The sequence below is a fragment of the Cariama cristata genome, unplaced genomic scaffold, assembly GCF_000690535.1.
Source record: "Cariama cristata isolate BGI_N322 unplaced genomic scaffold, ASM69053v1 scaffold14745, whole genome shotgun sequence".
NCBI classification, from domain to species: domain Eukaryota; kingdom Metazoa; phylum Chordata; class Aves; order Cariamiformes; family Cariamidae; genus Cariama; species Cariama cristata.
This window is the reverse complement of record NW_009617065.1, coordinates 51,819-57,619: the sequence shown is the minus strand read 5'-3', so window position 1 is coordinate 57,619 and position 5,801 is coordinate 51,819.

The window sequence follows — 5,801 nt, the reverse complement described above, 5'->3', positions numbered from 1 at the left end:
GAAGATGCTTCACGTTTTATGTAAAATGTAAGCAAGAGAAAACCTCCTGGCATGAGCAGGAATCACAACAGGCTCAGCTGGAGGAATCCATACACATTCAGTGGCAATAGCGGGGCTGTTGAAAAGATTGGGTGTTTTAGATGGGCTTTATCTTCCCATTATTTTGAATGATTGCTGTCATTAAAAGCAGGAAAGGAGAGCTTACAGTTCAAAAGTTTTACTTTCTTAAATTTCTGCAGACCTACAAACCAGTATTTTCCTGTCTCTGGAGGTCTCCCACTCACTAATTTAGCTATAAGTGTACCTTAACTGGGCTGAAATACCCACTAGCTTCATGCACATACAATTTTCACAGCATTCTCTCAATTTTGTTATCAGCAGATAATTCTTATACTTACACTCAGGAGCTGCTTTCTGGTATACTCAGTAAAGGTGACCGCTTGATCAAGAGCTAGAGAGAAGCCCTTTGGGTACTCAAAGTGTTTAGCTTCAGACAAAGTAAAAATGTTCAACAACTTAGTGGTGTAAGAGTGGTTAGAAACTGGCGTATAGGTAGCGGCACTAACTTTTACTGGTAGACCTTGCTGTGGAATGCAGCAAATAAGCACATCTCCTCTGAAACACACACGCGTGGCTTGCACAATGATCAGCCAGCAAGGCAAATACCTGAGTCTATGAAGTACTGCAAAATGTTGTCAGAGGAAAGCAGGCACAGTGGATGCAGCAGGACATAACAACCCTGCCAGAAGCTCAGTTTGTAGCATCTGCCTAATCTGAAGGAGGCTTTTCTTCTAGGCACAGCCAAATTCATCCCTTGGACAACTCACACTGTTAATCACGTCTGACCTCACCACTACCCTTCATCTATGCCTGGCCGGTGATGACACCCTACACCTAAGCTTCTGTGCCCCAACCACTACGATAACTCTCACTTTTCATTTCCCACTAATTCTGAGCTCGTATTGCTCTGGTTTGCCTGGTGCAGTTTACCTCCAGACAGGGTGTTATCACCCTTTTGTTCCTTTCATAATGACTTTCACATTCCCGTTCCCCGGGGGAAATGTGTGACTTTTTTCCGTAATTTTTTCCTCAGTTTCTCAGATAGTCACCCAAGCACATCTCTTGTTCAATTTGTTCACGGCATCAACTTCTAGATTGCACTGTAATGGAAAAACTGCCAGCGCTACTGAATACAGTCTTTTTACAGTTCTGTTGAAACCAGGTTTACAGGCACACACCAAAGCCTTCTGGCAGGGCTCTCCAGCAAGTAAAGCACTAGTACAGCGATAAAGTGCCTTTCTTAAGAGAATCTCAAATACTGCATCCTACCACACAGAAGTTACTGTCTCCACAGTGCCAATGAGGAAAACCAGGGATGAAGAGGTGAAGGATGCATCTCAGTTCACAGTGTAACCCCATACAGGGTCTCCTGAGCAAACCTCTGAGCAAGGCGGTGCATTTGCACAATGCAGAGTCGCCGAATGGTTGCATTCGCACCATCCAGTCCCTCTGCCGCACAGCTGGCAAAACCAGCCGTGGTGCAGTACCAGCTCCACTCCCAGAGCCGCCGATATCTCTGCCCAGCACGCTGTAGACATAACTGTAGTGACTTACTCCAGATCACACAATGAGTCAGTGTCAAAGCTAGCTCAGTCAGCCGGCGTCTAGGTTCAGGCTTTAACCGGCCTTCAGGAGAGGAAAACAACGCGGGTTCAGACATTCCTTAAATACCAGGGCCTCGGGGAAGGTGACAGCATCCTGCCCAGAGGAGAGCAGGAGCTGCATTTACTTCCCATTTCCAAGAGATATGTGCACCTTGTTTGTTCCTGGACTGACTTCTCGGGAAGTGTGTTTGGCTGGTGACTCACTGAGGTGGGAAACAAGGCCAGGCGCCCCGGCTGAGTCAACCCGGGCGCACGCAGGGTAGGAAGGGCTGCTTTCAGGCGGCAAGCACCAAGCGAGTATATCACTGGAAATTACTAAAATCTTCTGCTCCAGAGCAGCAAAAGGTGGTAAGCAAAATCTTAGGGGCTGACTAGGAGAGTCACCAAGCTGTCTTACTGTATCAGTCAGCGTGATACTTGCCATGCTCCAAGCAAAGTGGCAGACAACCATAAAACAGGGATTATTTTATTCTGAAAGAAAGAAGAGAGAAACATGGAAAATACAGCTCAGAGGGAGCACAAGGAGATGGTGATCATCAATTTAGCTACTATCGGTTTTGTTCTCCCTCTCTCTCTCTCCAGAGATTTTACACCTTAGGAACGAGGAGAATAAAGCTTTCATTCATGGAAGATACCTATTTTTTAGGTTAGAAAAAATATCAAAATTATCTTTGTTCTCCATATCACGTGTGAGCCTTGTCTTTTTGTGTTAAGGATAAGTAGAAGAAGAGACAAAGGGATTTTGTTTAAGTGGGGAGTAAGTCATGTCTGAGTTAGTATGGCTGATATGAGCAGTTTATAAATAGAACTTCACTAAGCCTATAGAATTAAAAGTATTTACATTATTTACCTAAAAGAAACAATTTGAGGACCATTCATGAGACAAACACTGGGGAAAAAATTAAAATCACACTTCTGCATTCTTGTCAGAAGGTGCGCAGGATGAACTGAATCTGCTGGTTAACAAGAGAAATAGTTGCCTCTTCCTATTACAAAAGTGTCTGAATATCTTACTGAAGTTATTACACAGACAATTTAAATGTAGATGTCAAAATGCGTTTTCAGACTGCATTTATTCAACAATGTCCCTATTAAAGCTGGTTAAATGTTTTAACTTCCGTCCCAGACAAAGTGTCGGTTTTGACATTTTGAGAGAAACAGAGCGATGCATTTGGGATGAAGAAATGAATATTTAGGATTTTCATGAAATGAAATATTCCAAGAACAGCAGCTAAGCAAAGTATAATATGAAAATCAGAATATAAATATTGAGCTATTTCATGGGAATGCACGAATGTTCACCCACCATTTCGCCTGGCCAAAGCAGTGCTGACCAAGCAAGGAGGTGAAGGCTGGGCTGGATGCACAGTGGCAAAACCGAACAGCACCGAAGTAGTGCCAGACTGCGAGGTCGCTCAGTCTTGTGGAGCTGCACCTTCTGCATTTGTTTTAGGCATCCTGCCACCACAGATCCTTCACAGGGACAAGACAGACAGGCTGGATGCAACATAGGTTGCAGAAGTGAGCAGGCTTGTGAATGATGGAAGGTTAAACACATGCAAAATGAAAAACAAGGCATGGAAAGCAGGTGAGCATAACAAAACAACATAAGGGTGGACAAGAGAATGTGCATCTCAGATGAGATTAATTAAACTCTGAGTCTAATCTTGCTGAACATGGAAGGCACACTTCCTCTGGCAGCTTGGCTTCATGAAAATACCTGCGTCTGTCACATTTTGTTGGCTAAATGCCATCAGGCAAAACGGTTTTACTAGCCCTATCAGCTCATTAATGCACAATTTGCTAATGCACAGGCATGAAGGCCAGGATCCTGCATCAGCGGTCCTGTTGTGGCAGTTTTGTCTTTGTGCCAAAAACTCCAGAGAACATCTTTAAAGAGACAGTTTTGCTTTAATTCAGGTAACAGTGCACCATGCACTGCAGGTTTCGTCAAGACCTCCAAGAGCTGAAGTTCCATTTCAGTGAGAACAGCTATGTCCAGCTTCTGTAAAAATGTCTTTGGTTCCTAAAGTAAATATTTTATCTTAAAAAGGTTGTTAAAGTTTCAAATTTAAGTGATCAAAGTTATTGTCATTTCTTCCTAACATCTGTGGATACTTCTTCTGAGTTCAGTGAAGAACTATTTAAGCATTTCCAAATAACTTACTCTCCAGTTCCCCTTACTCAGATGGCTTCTTGTATAACTGCATACAGCACTGCTATATTTGTACATAAAACGCCTTAAAATTCAAACAAAAAATGTCAGGAAGTTCAGATATGAGGCCTTTCATTCATATACAAAACACATGCAAGGAACATTCAAAAAAAGTTTCAATCCATCTTAGGCATCTGAGGAATGATGCTTTCACATTTAAGATAAAACAGGAGTCAGAAGTAACCATTATCTTTGGGCAAGTGTTCTGCAAACATAAATGTCCCCCGTAATCTTTGGAAATCAGGACTTTAGACTGCATGATATTTAAAAATCTTGTTTTCTTTTGAAGTATATACATATACTTTTACGTACACATAAGTAAACACTTAAGCTGGAATCAGTAATTCAATAGCCTACTTAAGACGTAAGCCTATTTAAAATAAAGCATGGAATTCTTACACTGGGTATTAAAACATAAGTTTAATATATATATTTTTAAATGAATGAAATAAAATTCAAGGTGAAAACCATAAACGTTTGCTGTTAAAGTTTTAAAGGACATAAAATCACTGAACTGATGGAATTACCATCTGAACATCTGGAACAAGAATTGGCTGAACTGAACCAGCTTTTGATAAAAGGGATTTTTCTACATGTGCAGAAAGAATATTGGAGCTGAACAAGTTGAATAATCTGAAACAGAAATAGCAATAAGTTCAAAGCTGAGAAACAAACTGGCAACTAAACAGCAAAAAGCTTGTGTTCCTCGCTAAGCTGTGAATAAAAGTGAGGAATGAAAGCAGCACCTCTCTTTGTGCTTACGTTTTGAGGGACACTGTGATCAGCAGCAACCACTTCGATTCACTAGCTGCAAATGATCCTTCTAAATCAGTTATGTTTTAATGAAGAATATACCACAATGAGCTTTGCAGTTTCTTTTGTGGGCAGTGTGCTTGTAATGGTCTGCATAGTTATTTAAAAATACTGAAGGAGCACGGGTTTTTGAACAGCACACGTGCACTGAGAACCAAGCCATGAACTGAGCCAGACGCCGAGCATGCGGGCACCCACACAGGCTGCTTGGAAGCAGTGGGCTTCCACCCCTGCACATGGGCACTGGAGGGGTAAAACACTGACCACTGCCACATAAATACTCCGTTTTCTCATTCCTGCATGAGATGGGTACATATTTTTCTTTGCCTCCTTTGGCCCAGGCTTAGCTTCATTTGCCATGGGTTGGTGTGGGCAGGCTGGCTTCAGGCTGGCTTCTCTTCGCTTACCTCCTACAGCCCACACTTATTTCTAGTCTCAGAACCCACACGTGTAAGTAATAGTACCTCTGTTAGGGGAGAATGATGTATATGAAATAACCATGTGATACATACACTCTTAAAAGACGTTTCTGAATGATGCACTGAATTCACAGCAATGTTATTTTCCACTGCAGCAGGCGACTCCTCAGAGAGACAGGGAAGGGGCCATACGGCACAGTTAGTCGCATCCCCTAGAGCCGGGACGGCAGAGAATAGATTAATGAAACACACCATCAGCAATGCATGGCGGTGGCTCGGGAGCGCTGATGCTTCTCCCCAGGGCTTGCCGTGCCACCTCCCTGCCCGCCCAGCCTCGAGGGGCTCACTGACCGCCACGCCAGACAAACCTCCACCAAATAAACAAAGCAAACCAAAACTTTCCACTCAAGCGAGCCAGAAAATTAATTTAAGGAGCAGCCTAAAGCTTGAGAGACACCCCTCCGTTCCCGAGGCAGGGTTCGTGAGCCAGGACAGAGAGGACAGGGCTGGGTGCATGGCTGAGGCTGGCGCCAAAATGGCGCCCTGGGCTGAGGGGAACACGTTGGGGTGGTGCACCCGGGGCACGGCGTGGCCCCCAGGCAGGAGGTTTGGCCATGTGTGGCTGGGGCAGGGACCCTGCCAGCCCACCGGAGCAAGCTCATGGCAAAAATGTGGCTTGTGGGGCGCCCC